The sequence below is a fragment of the Acomys minous genome (genome assembly GCF_964271855.1).
Source record: "Acomys minous genome assembly, chromosome: 13".
Lineage (NCBI taxonomy): Eukaryota > Metazoa > Chordata > Mammalia > Rodentia > Muridae > Acomys > Acomys minous.
Window position 1 is genome coordinate 74,225,428 of NC_140495.1, and position 13,311 is coordinate 74,238,738.

Genomic DNA, 13,311 nt, shown 5'->3' on the forward strand with positions numbered 1-13,311 from the left:
AATTCTGGCATACAAACAGGAAAAAGAAACAAAAGTCAAATTGTCCCTGTTTACAGATATTATCACCCTTTAGAAAACCTAGAATTTTGTTACAAAACTTTTAGATTTGAGAAATACATTTAAAAAGGAGGAGGTACTACCACCACCACCACTACTACTCATAAAAACAACAGCAATAATATAGTCAAAGGAGGAGGTTCTGCTACTACCACTACTTATAACAACAACATTAATAATATAATCAGTGCAATAATGATAACAACAGACATACAAAAATAAATAACTTGGCAATAGAGCAATGTTGGACTTTGAAAGAAGGAACTCTTAAATAAATTCCATTCTTAACAACATAGTATATTGTAATAATAAATCTACAAGGTGAGTGAATACTACAATGAGAGATTTCTTAAAGTTTGAAGAAAGAGAGCAAAGAAAGCATAAGAAGGAAAGACCTTCCTGCTCATGGATTGCATTATTTAATATCATAAACTGGCCTATACTAGAAGAAGAAATCCTTAGCTCCAGTTCAGTTTTCACCAAGATTCCAATAACATTCTTCACAGCATGAGAAGGAAAAAAACCCTAAAATTTATGTGGAAGCACAAAACTCGAAAAAAAAAATCATGGCAATCCCAAATAAACTGAGTAATACAAGAGTTATATGTGATCTCAAATTATGAAACAGAGCCATAATAATAAAAAGAAGATAATACTGGAAAAATCCAATCTCATAGTACAATATAGAGAATAGAGGGTCCAGAAATAAACTCCTGTGGCTGAATCCATTTAATCTTTTATGAAGAAGGGGACAGTGAATAGCAAGGAGGTAAAGGCTCTGGGAAGATGAGATTTTTAAATGCAGAATACTGAATCTTGCTCTGCCATCTTTACCTTGAGTTGAAAAACGAAATCAAACAGAATCAAACACCCTAATTTGTAATCTGGATCTCTGAAGCTACTAGTGAAAAATAAGAAAATACTTCAAGATATAAACATAGTAAAAAAAAATCTCCTTGAAAATCACCCCATTAAGTCAGAAAATAATTCGAGGAAATAACAAATTTGGTTACTTGACATTTACAGATTCTGTGCGGAAAATCTAGCAAAGACATAATCCTACACAGGAGAACATATTTGCCAACCTGGCATCTGACAGAAAATTAATATCTAGAATGTATAAAAACTCAAAAACTTAGAAAACATTAGGTAAGTTCCTCAAAGAATTGCTACTATCTATATGTCACAGCTTGGAGAACCTAAGTCACTGTCTCAGAATAATGCTTGCATAACCAGGATTATTGCTATACAATTTATAATACTTAAGACATAAAGCCAATCTAAATGTCCATAAAGAGGTGGATGAGTAGAAACAAATATTGACTACTGAGATTTATTTAGCTGTAAAAAAAGGAATGAAAATATGTTATTCTCAGGAAAACAAATGAAACTGGAGATTATCCTCTTAAGCAAAACAAACTTGTCTCAGACTATTAACACATTTTTCTAAAATTGTTGAATTGTTCACAATAGTCAAGACGTAGAGCTAAGCCAGATGTTCATCAAAGCATAAGTGAAGAAGAGAGAGAGAGGCAGAGAGAGAGAGAGAGAGAGAGAGAGAGAGAGAGAGAGAGAGAGAGAGAGAGAGAGAGAGATGAGGTAGATATGTGTATATTAAAAACACACATATACCTCACCTCTTTCTCTCTCTGTCTTTCTGTCTCTCTGTCTCTCTCTGTCTGTCTTTCTCTGTCTCTGTCTCTGTTTCTGTCTATGTCTCTCTGTATCTGTCTTACCACCTCCCCCCCCCTCTCTCTCTCTCTCTCTGTGTGTGTGTGTGTGTGTGTGTAAGATATGAAACTAAGAGTTTCTATCTGGGGTAGGGAAGAAAAAAAACGAGTAGTTTAGAGATAAAGGACAGAGGAAGGCCAATGGGGATGGGGAAGATGACGAAATTACAGTTATCTCCACACGAAACTGTAACAATTATGTTTCTTTTTCTTATATTCTCTTACAGGAGAAATGCTTACAAGTGACATGGTGACCCTGAGTGCATGTAAAAAAGCACCGCTTATATCTTGATTTTGCTGACAAGTTAACAATTGATAACCTGGCGAAGATGCCTCTATCCTTGCACTAATAGGAAATGTCTCCCGCAGGCTCAAGCTTGGTTTCCACATAGAGAGACAAATTTGGGAGGTTCTGAATACTTTGAGAGGTGGGGCACAAATGAGGAAAAGCCATCCAGAGGAGGCAGGTCCTTGAGGACATCTTGTCCCCAGATAATTTCTCTGTCTTTCTATACCAAGCAGTATCCCATGCTCCTGCCACCGTGATGCTCTGCCGAAGATACTGTATCTAGAAGTCACTGAAGGAAACTCCAGGAATGATGAAGTCAGAATAACGCCTTCCTTTATATTGTTTAATTGGGGAATGTCAGTCACTATCATGAACAGGAATTTAATACACTCACCAAGAACAAGTATAAAATTATAAGTAAGAATTATAAGCTCTTGTCTGCCAATGTTTGCAGTTCATTGAGAAAAAAATTATTGATAGTATTTTCCATGGGAATTTCTTTAAACAGGTGACTTTTTAGTCTTGTAGTGTGTCTTGATTCTGATGTTGTTAAGTGTTTGATAGATTTATAGAATCACAGTCTATTAGCATTTTCACATAAACTGGGGTATAGGGAGCAATTTGTCACTTGTTTCTGTATGTCTGATGTTAGGGCTGTTCCATAATGAGGCTAAAATTCTGAGTGGTGAATATCATCATTACTATCTGGAGTAACATGGGCATAGGTGTCGATAAAAGAAGATGATAAGATTGCTATTAAGAATTTCTATGACTAACTCATTTGGTATAGTACTTTCTGTAGATTTTTATGTTTCTGTAAATGAAGTAAAATTAGATTTAAGCCTAGAACGAATCACTTGAACACTAAATATTCATGCAGTTTCCCATAGCTCTATATCACTAAATTTATATAATCCTTATTATGAACACTTTGTAGGAAAGATAGATACTAAATGGTCTGTCAAAAAACACTTGAAAATAGGTGTAATTCTGTGAAAAAGCATCAATGTTTCATTAATATTAATGAAAACTGGATCAGTAAATAACATGTAAAATATTATTCTCAGCGAATTGTACAGAAGTGGCTGTTTAGATATTTCAATATTTAGTGTAAAGAATGCACCAGGCATTGCAAACACACTGACCTTTCCTTTAACTGTGGACCTTAGTTCCTCTGAAATTACAATATTTGAAACCAAAGCTCAAAGAAGAAAAAAAAAGTTTTTTCCTGTTTCCTTTTCTCCTGTTACAGCCTTAGAGAATAAAACCCAATCTAGTTTTCAGATTTTAAGTATCTTTCTTTCTTTTTTAAAAAACATTTTCCAGTAGATACTGAGGGCATTTCTGGACTGAAGAGGGATTTAAAAGTCCTGGGATCTTGAATCCTGTTGAGTAGTACTAGATTAAAAATAATTGAAGACCAATATATTTAAATAAAATTGGGCAAACAAAATATTTTATGGAGGTTATTTTGGTTTTTCTCCACTATTATCTATCATATCTATTTAGCTAAGATATTGTCTTCCAAGGAAGAGGAAATACAATATATTGTTATGTAAGGATAAAGAGGAACTTGAAACAGAAGTAATTAAGTAGAGAGGGGATGAGACATCAAGGCACAGGACTGAATATGAACAGAGACACATAATACTGATGTCCATTTGAGAAACCCATGAATAAACTTACTGCTATAGAAGTTTTGAAAATATAAAATTATATGAAAGTTTTAATGGAGATATCTTACAATGAAGAGTGTGTGGGGAAATAGCCTACCCAAACATTATGTGTTAGCAAATAAACCCCCAGTATAAGGGATAGGTTACCTATTTATGATTTATTGCAAAATGGGGTCTCATAGAGTCTCTAAACAAAATATTGAAAAAGTTCTCAGTTATCCTCCAGGATTTGACAGTAAGACACTGTTGCTGAAGACACCACATAGTTATGTTATATAATATGGAGAATCCTAGCAGATACTTAGCTGGAGGCTGCATCTCTACTGGCCAATGTTTGTAGTGTATCACTATTCCCAGATGATATGATAATATACATAAGTGACCTCAAAAATTCTACCAGGGAACTCCTACATCTAATAAACATGTTCAGCAAAGTGGCTGGATACAAAATCAACTAAAAAAGGTCAGTATCTCTCCTGTATACAAATGAAAATCATGCTGAGAAAGAAACTAGGGAAACTATACCCTTGATAATAGCCAGGAAAAAAAAAAGTATACTGATGTAACTCTAACCAAGCAAGGGAAATACTTTATGAAAAATTGAAATCTATGAATAAAGAAATTGAAGAAAAAAATCAGAAGATGGAAAAATGTCCTATGCTCATGGATTGGTAGGATCAACAGAGGGCTAATGGTTACTTTACCAAAAGCAATCTACAGAATAAATGCAATTCTCAACTACACATGGAAAAACAAACAAACATACATACAAAACCCAGAAGAGCTTAAACAGTCTTGTACAATAAAAGGTCTTCTGGAGTTATCTCCATCCCTGATATCAAACTATACTATAGAGCAACAGAAATAAAAATGGCATGGTCCTGACACAGAAACAGACAGATGGATCACTGGATGCAAATCTGAGTCCCACACACCTACAGACACTTGATTTTTAAAAAAGCATCCAAACCGTATAATGGAAAAAATATAGCATCTTCAAAAAATGGTGCTGGTTTAAGAGCATATCTATATATAGAAAAATGCAAATAGAAACATATTTGTCATCCTGCAAAAAACTAAAGTCCAAGTGGATTAAAGGCCTCAACATAAAACCATACACATTAAATCTCTTAGAAGAAAAAGTGGGGAAGGGCCTTGAACTCATTGTCATAGGAGACAATGTCCTGAACAAAACACCAACAGCTCAGGCTCTAAGATGGATACATAATTAGTAAACGGGACCTCATGAAACTGAAAAGTTTCTGTACAGCAAAGGACACTGTCAACAGAACAAAATGACAGCCTACACATCTTCATGAACACTGCATCTGGTTAATGTTGCAATCAATATGTAAAGTGAATAAATTACAAAAAAAATAAATAAAAATGAGTGAGAAAGAAAACTTGAGGTTTAGGTAAGTTGAACACCAGAGGGAGATTTGAGAAGAGGGACAGAGAGAGAAAAAAATGAGAGAACAAAGTATTTAAGATTCTCAAAGAACAAATAACGGGATACCAGTGATATAAAGTAGGAAATGGGAAATTGAAAAGGGAGTTGTCTACTTGTGGAAAGTGGAAGAATTACGCAGAGGAGAACTGAAAAGAGACAAATACTAGTAAGATTAGTAAAAACAACTTATAAAAATCATATTATCTTACATTTACTTAAAATTACAATACATATATGCAGTGTGTGTGTGTGTGTGTGTGTGTGTGTAAATGAACTTATGCCACTTGGATGGACAATGATCTCCATAAAAAAAATCAGGCCAACACAAATCTCATTCTCTGATACAAGAAACTTCTTTTCGAGTGGTTGGTCAGCATAGGCCAAATGACTCCTCAAAACAATATGAATTATCATTGTCAATGCTTCCTTCTCAGAGCTTGAAGACACACTCCTATCACTGAAGACACTACACACTTAGGACACAGGACTCGGATATTCAAGCCAGATCTGATCAAAAGTTTTCTTCCTGTGGCCTTATTTCCATTGTACCAGAAAATGCTATTCAAGCAACTCAGGGTCAGACTCAATAAATAGCCTAACTTAGCACAATACCTATGAACTACAATGGCCATCCTGGCAAGAGGTCCATAAACATTCAAGGAGTAAGTAGCACTCACATGTTGGTTGTAACCAATGACTGTCTAATTGCATTTACAGCGCCCTCATCAGGAGAGCAATACTATCTCGTTTAAAAAACCTAGCCAATGTCTCAGGGTTAGTGAGCTTTGGGACCTTAGAAGATAATCCACTGGCACTACTTTTCTATACTTTTCACCATAATTTCCAACTACATTCAAAGTCTTATTCTTGTAACAACAGACATGTACTTATCACTCCTTATAAAAGAATCATCTCTTCAGAGTAAATGGCTACTACCACAGAAAGTCACAATGGGGCATAATCCAGAGGTCAGGGGATCATAGGAGACATATTTGTATTGGCCACACTGACTCACAACTCCTGCTTATGGTTCAGGCTACATTAAAGGTCACAGAAGGGCTGGAATGATTGTAAGAGCTGAAACACCAGGAAATCTGCAGAGAAACTGTCTCACTTAGAATGGCTGCTTAAACAAGCCTGGATGAATGTCAGTATCAATGAACATACTAATGCACAGGAGGAAAATTCTCATGGGCTCCCACTGTTTTAGACAAAAAACAAAACAAACAAACAAAAAACTGTAGACAGTGAATGACTGCTGAAACAGAGTTAGTTTCCTAGGCATGAGTCTCTTCATTGGTTAACCAATGCTGAGGACTCGTTCTTGAATAAGGAGAAGAATGTTACCTAATAAAAACAGAGAAAAGAAGTAGTTCATATAGTATATACTTTGCAATTATAATGGACTGTTTCCTGTCAGAGGCCCAGTTGCCTGTTGTGAACTTTGCATTCACTGCCTTTTTCTGGATAGAACATATGCTCCCTGTCCTCATCCTAATTGTTAATGCTGAACTCTCTGCCCTGTGGTACTAACACCCTGTCTGAGCATTGCCAATCTTGTTTCCTAAGCCTCTTCCCCTAGGGGTCATTCATCAAATTGTTAGTCATTTTTTATTCATCCTTTTTAGATTCTTTTCAATCCCCTTTATCATGACTCAGTTAGGAATGTTCAAAAGAAACACACTATTCTCATAAATATTTGACCACTATAGGAGCTACGGATATGTCCTTTGTGATTTATTTGGACATCACTTGCTTGAAGTCCTTTCGTTCTCAAAGATTAAAGCAACGATGATGTGAATTCTTGAGATTTGACCCATGCTGTCTGTCAAATTATTGTGCCTGCACAGAATTCCAATCGTGAAATTGATTCGGATTATGTAGGAAGCACAGCACATAAGAGTACATGCATGGATGAGAAATGACAGGGAAAACAAGTATGAACAACAGCTATAAAGAAAAAGGCTGGTCATGGTGGTGCACGCCTTTAATCCCAGCACTTGGGAGGCAGAGGGAGGCAGATCATTGTGAATTCGAGGCCAGCCTGGTCTACAAACAAAGGGAGTCCAGGACAGCCAAGGCTACACAGAGAAACCCTGTCTCGAAAAACCAAAAAAAAAAAAAAAGAAAAGAAAAGAAAAGAAAAGAAAAGAAAAGCGATATCCCCAGTTCACAGGTAACACTGGTTGGCTATTTCAGGATCATAGCATATTTAATTTTAATTCAAAGTGTATTTAAAACAGATGTTACTTTTGTTTCAATTTCAGGACATTTTACTATTTCTTTTAGTTATTAAGACATATTTACCTTTTTTTTTTAACATTTGTCTTACATATGATTTTATAACGAAAATTTTAACTGTGGCTAGAGAAATGACTCAGTGGTTTCGGGAACTTGATGCTCTTACATAGGACCTGGGTTTGGTTCCCATCACCCATGTGGTGGCTCACAATTGTCTGTGCCTTCAGTGCTTTGTTTTCTGGCTATATGCATGCAAGCATGAAAACACTCTTATACTCGTGTAAAATACATACTCATAAAATAAACATTTCTTAAAATTTTGAATTGTCTAATAAAAATTATCTATTTCCAAAACCCTCCACAAAGAGTTGGAATTTTAACTAAAATTATCTTATTAATTTGAGGTCGGTTTTCCTGCCCTGTGGCAACCTCAGAGTGTCAGAATATATGTTTAGTATATTTATTTTTGCACTCTCGCTATGTTATAGCTCCATGAACAGTGTGATTCATGAAACCAGTGCCCTTATTTATGCTTTGCTGAATCACTGTACTGATTAGTGGCAACATGTGTCCTCATCTTTGCCAGTACAACCTTCCATTCCTTATTCGTCTCTTTTCATCCTTCTGAACCTAAAGCCACCAGTTCTACAACCCAATGATGTGTATTCCTTTCCACACATGTTTTGACTTACTTTTTTGCTCTTTTTACACTCACCTGATTAATTAAGATTGGCTCATATTCCCTTTCTCTCACTCCGCACACATTTTTAGGATGTGAACATAAATAGCATTCTACAATACAAGTAGTATTGAACCACACCCGCCGTTTAAAGCAGTTGTATTTGGATTTAGGAAAAGTCCCTGTGCTAGCACTCGGACACCTGGTTGTTTCTCTATATCAATTACGAGGTTTTACCTCCTTCTATGTGACATGTGACTGATTTCAAAATTATTCCACATCCCTATGCTTTTGTCTGTGCTTTGTAATTTAAAACTCAAATAAACATTCTTGTCATTTTGAGCAATTGACATTTAATTTACATAAATTTTCATCTATGTACTTAGATATAATCTTTATTATTGAATCTATGGATTTTTTTATATGCAGCAATTAACTCTATGCATCACATGTTTATGCTTATGCAGGTGTGTTTATATAGTTTTCAAACAACTATATTTTCTGCCACATTTTCATACTCAAAACAATTGCTTTTCAGGATAACCTGTTATGATTCTACCTCTGGCATCAACCAGTCTATAGAAAACAGTTACTGATGGATTTGGACTCTGATCTAAATCCTTGTTCCACAGTAGTCTATTTCTTTGATGTCATAGAACTAATGCAAACACAGCTTCAACATTTTCCCATCAATGTTGAAGGCTAGAGAGAGAGAGACATCCTCCTGAGGGATATGAGTATTAAATGTGATACATCACTTAGGATAGCTCTCCAGTCCCCTCAAACCAAGTGCATGTAAGCATGTACCCATTTGATCTCGGCTCTCCACACACAGATATTTCAACCTCTTAGAAACACAATAACTACCCTTTCAACTCTTCCATCAATAATCCTTTGTTGCTCTTGCTACCTTTACCAGACCCCTCCACTCACCGCACCTAATGTTGCCTTGCCACCCTAAAGCATCAGTCTTTCATGCTCCCACACAGGAAATACAAATCTGATGCCCCCGAAGCTTCCTAAATCCTTTCCATGTCTTTCCAGGTGTCTTAGAGTCAAAGAAAAAAAAAGTGTGACCAGTTCGTAGAGGGCATGCCTTTAACAATGTGCTCCCAGGAGACTTCTGTTTTCAATCCAGCAGCTTGTGCAAATTTTTCCAGGTCCATCTTCAATGGTCTATGCAGAAGACAGTCATAAGCTCATCAGACAAAATTGTCACTTTCTTTAAAATGCAGCATATCTCACACCTTCTGTAATTCACTAACTATTTGGTTAAATATCTTTTGAATAACAGAAAAACCAAATTGTGAATGAAAGAAGGCACAGGATTATGACTAGAATTTTAATGTCAAGAAATACCATTTAAATATACTTTATTGTGAAAGAAAATGTCTCATTGCACAAAAGAGGACATTTCCATTTTCTTTTACCATCATTTTGAAGCCATTATCATCTTGTTATTGATATGATGTTTTCTATATGTCTGCCAGTACATTAAGCAATGTAGAAATATTAGTTATTACCATTCGGATGTAACCAATGAGGTAGATATTACTGCTGGTCCCGTTTTATAAACAGTGAAACTAATGTTCAATGAGGTTAAGTTTCTTCCCATTTAGACCAGAGGCTTATGAAATATTAATGCTAAACCATGAATATTTAAATGCAGACCTCTTATTCGATCTATCCACAATGTTTATTAAAACACAGGGTTTCTGTATGCATTTGTATGTGTGAGATATGTGTACTCACTTGTTTTATTAATTAAAAGTTAACTATGATTCAAAATGGCAGGTTTCTTTAATGGCATTTCCATACTTGTTTTGTCTTAGTTGGTTCTCCTCTCATACTCCTTCCCCCAAACTCAGGCCCCTTGTCCCTTTTGACTCTTCCTCCCACAGTGTTCTGCTTCATGTCACATGTATTCTGTGACCCTCTTTATCTCTGCTATTCATGGTTCCTTCTCTAGCTTCCTGACCTACATCCACACTCACTCTCAATAGAATGTTTTCCAGGTTTCTTCTCTTGTGATTGTGAAGAGGATATATTACCTATTTCTTTCTTTACTCCTCTCTCCATCTGCTTTGCCACCCATTCTTCTTTCTACTTATCAATCAGATATATTTGGTACTTATTATTAAGTACTTTACTACACCATGAGATTTAAAAGTTTGCAAAGACTCTAAGACGAGCTTCCCTTGGATCACTGTCACCCGTGCTCCATAATGACTGTCCATAAGCTCCTGGGACCTCTATTTTATTAGCTATGTCCAGTCTCACAAACTGTGCATTCCCACAGACTTGTAACAAATTCTGGGAGAAGTGCCTCTCTTTCAGTGCCCCTCATTTCTGCTCATATACCTTCTTTTTGATATTTTATCAAACCTCGTTTATCCTTTTAATGAAGTTTCACTCACACTTTTCATGCTAACTCATTTCTCTGTCTTTGAATTCCTTTTTCCTTGCTTCTAAAATAGTTTGTTACATTGTTATGCTATGACTTGCCTCTTTTTTTCATCTGGGTCTAACCTAAATACCATGCTTTTCAAATATTAATAACCCTTTCTGAATACTCAAGCTAAATTGGGATCCCACCCATGTTTATTCTTTCCTAACATTCTGCCCACCTCAGGCAGTAAATGTGGTTGTGCAGTTATTTATATATCCACTAGTTCATTAACTGTTTCCCAGATAAGACTTCCAACTACAAAAGGTCAAGGTTCATACCTGCTTTGTTTACCATATTGGAAAGGCATCTAATATTGATTTTGGCCCATTAGGATATAAGGATTAAAGGAACAAACACAGTCTTGCAGCTTTCAGACTCAAAGATAAAGTTGACACACTTTGGCTCTTCTTGGATCCTGGCAAAAAATTATAACATAGCATATACAAAGAAATTACTTTGGTCCCATCATCTTTTCTTTAGGATGTAGGGCATGGATACCTGTGTGGTTGAAATGGTAAGATTTTTCTCATGTTCTTTCTCCAAAAAATCAAACTGATGACAAGTGTATCTGACCACAGACTATCAGTTTAAGGCCACTGTCACTCAGGGTCATTATTGTTTCATGGCTTTATTGATGCACTCAATCAATATTTTATCATCTGGCAATTCATTTCTTAGCCATGTAGGATGCACACTGAACCCAACATCCACACATTACTACCCATAAAGCTCACTGTTAGTGTCATTGCTCCCTATATAGCAATGTATACATAAATATTACTGTTGTCTGAAATTTTGTTATTATATTCAATATTATAGTGTCAAAATTATCTACCTAAAAAGGTAATAGGATCTGGGGAGCTGATTTGGTGATTGATATGGTTTTTACTAAGGCGTGAGGACATAAGTGCAGACCTCTAACACCACCATAAAAAGCCAGAAAATGTCTGAAGCCCCAGCCTCAAGTTGGCAGAGAAAGTTGGTTCCTCAAGGCTCATTGACTAGCCACCTGAGGCTGTTGATGCTCTTTGTGTTCAGTGAGTTCACTTTACTTAAACAATAAGAAGAGCAACAGACGATGGCACATAATATGTTGATATCTGGTTTCTACATGTACATTCACTAGTGAGTATACTAGCATAAAAATGCCATATATACACCGCAAACACACACACACACCCCCCACAAAATAAAAGACAAACTTTATGTAAATATAACAAAGAAAATGGATAAAAATTAGTGCATTATATATGCATACATGTTAGTTGTGTGTGTGTATGTATATATATATATATTATCACAAATTTATATATATGAAATTTGAATACCTGTGGCTTACAACAGATTGACAGTGACCATTTTTCCTTATTTTACAGTAAAAACCTTGCATACACTCTTATCCTAATTTCCCTGATATCTGCCAGTGTGGCAGTCATTCATATAGTCATTATTCTGAAGTTTCTCGCCCTTTTTTTCCCTTTCTCCAATTTTCATGCTAACAATGTTTGGAATTGGGAGGTAGCTTCTGTGTATTCTCCTTCATTCCTGTAACTGAGCATTTGCTCATACTATATTTTCACATTTTGTATTAAAGAAACTGCATTAAGGTAATCTTCAGGAATATTCTTCTTTATGGGATCTCTTTTTGAAATGTATCTTTCACTCTTCTCAACATTCAGCCCAAAGTGTTGGATCCTTATTATAGAGAGTGCATAGTCGTAGGGACTAAACTGTCAGTGTTTGTCCATTCTCTTTTGGGATTTTTTTTTCTTAGATATTCTGTGAGGTAGTGGAATCAAGAAAGAGAGATTTTCATTAAAATAAAAGTATGCTATAATATACTTGAGGCATCCCCTGAGGAACAAATGTCAATACTGGTGTATTATGATGCCTATGTGATGTTCCTTTCATTGCAAAAAACAAAACAAACTAATTCACATGTACCAATGGCAATAAACATCAGTTTCTAGATGAAACCCTGTTAACTGGCTAGGAAGAAATTCTGTTAAATAACACACATACTTAAAAAGAAGCTATTTGTAACAATAGCCGTAATGGGAACAGAACCCAGACCCAACTGCCCTATTGGTACCTAGTGTTCCAACATAAAGTAAGAATGAGTGAGCATGGCTGGGTGGTGGTAGAGCATGCCTTTACTTCTCCAGGTCATCCAGGACTACACAGGGAAACCCTGTCTCAAAAGAAGAAGAAGAAGAAGAAGAAGAAGAAGAAGAAGAAGAAGAAGAAGAAGAAGAAGAAGAAGAAGAAGGAAGAAGAAGAAGAAGAAGAAGAAGAAGAAGAAGAAGAAGAAGAAGAAGAAGAAGAAGAAGAAGAAGAAGAAGAAGAAGAAGAAGAAGAAGAAGAAGAAGAAGAAGAAGAAGAAGAAGAAGAAGAAGAAGAAGAAGAAGAAGAAAGAAGAGGAAAAAGAAGAAAGAAGAGGAAGAAAAATGAGAGGCACAGGATGTCTGAGCATGGAGAACGTACCAGGCTCTGGAGCCCATGGACAGGCACAGCCATAGTTCTCTGAGAAAAAATATTGTACTTCTTAGAACAACTTGAGAGAGACCTAGAACGAGGCTGCTACAGCTGTGTCTACTGGGACCCTGTCTAGGTCCCTGCACTTCATTTCTTTCAACCAAGCACATTTTCATAGATACTTATCTCTACAATCAACCTTCCCAACTAAAACAAGTGGGATTTTAAAACACAATTAGAAGGTGTCTAAAAATGTTACAATAGG

The 13,311-nt window shown here is 35.9% G+C and overlaps 1 long non-coding RNA gene across 1 annotated transcript in view; it reads right to left on the reverse strand.

The window, feature by feature from the left end:
• Positions 1-8,531: 8,531 nt before the first annotated feature.
• The window catches only part of LOC311581279, a 36,978-nt gene continuing 32,198 nt past the window's right edge, over positions 8,532-13,311 (reverse strand). Inside the window, exons 4-5 of the long non-coding RNA XR_014773733.1 lie at positions 10,850-10,986; positions 8,532-9,298 (exon numbers count right to left, since the gene is read on the reverse strand). This is a non-coding gene — a long non-coding RNA (uncharacterized lncRNA). The remainder of the gene's footprint in view (positions 9,299-10,849; positions 10,987-13,311) is intronic.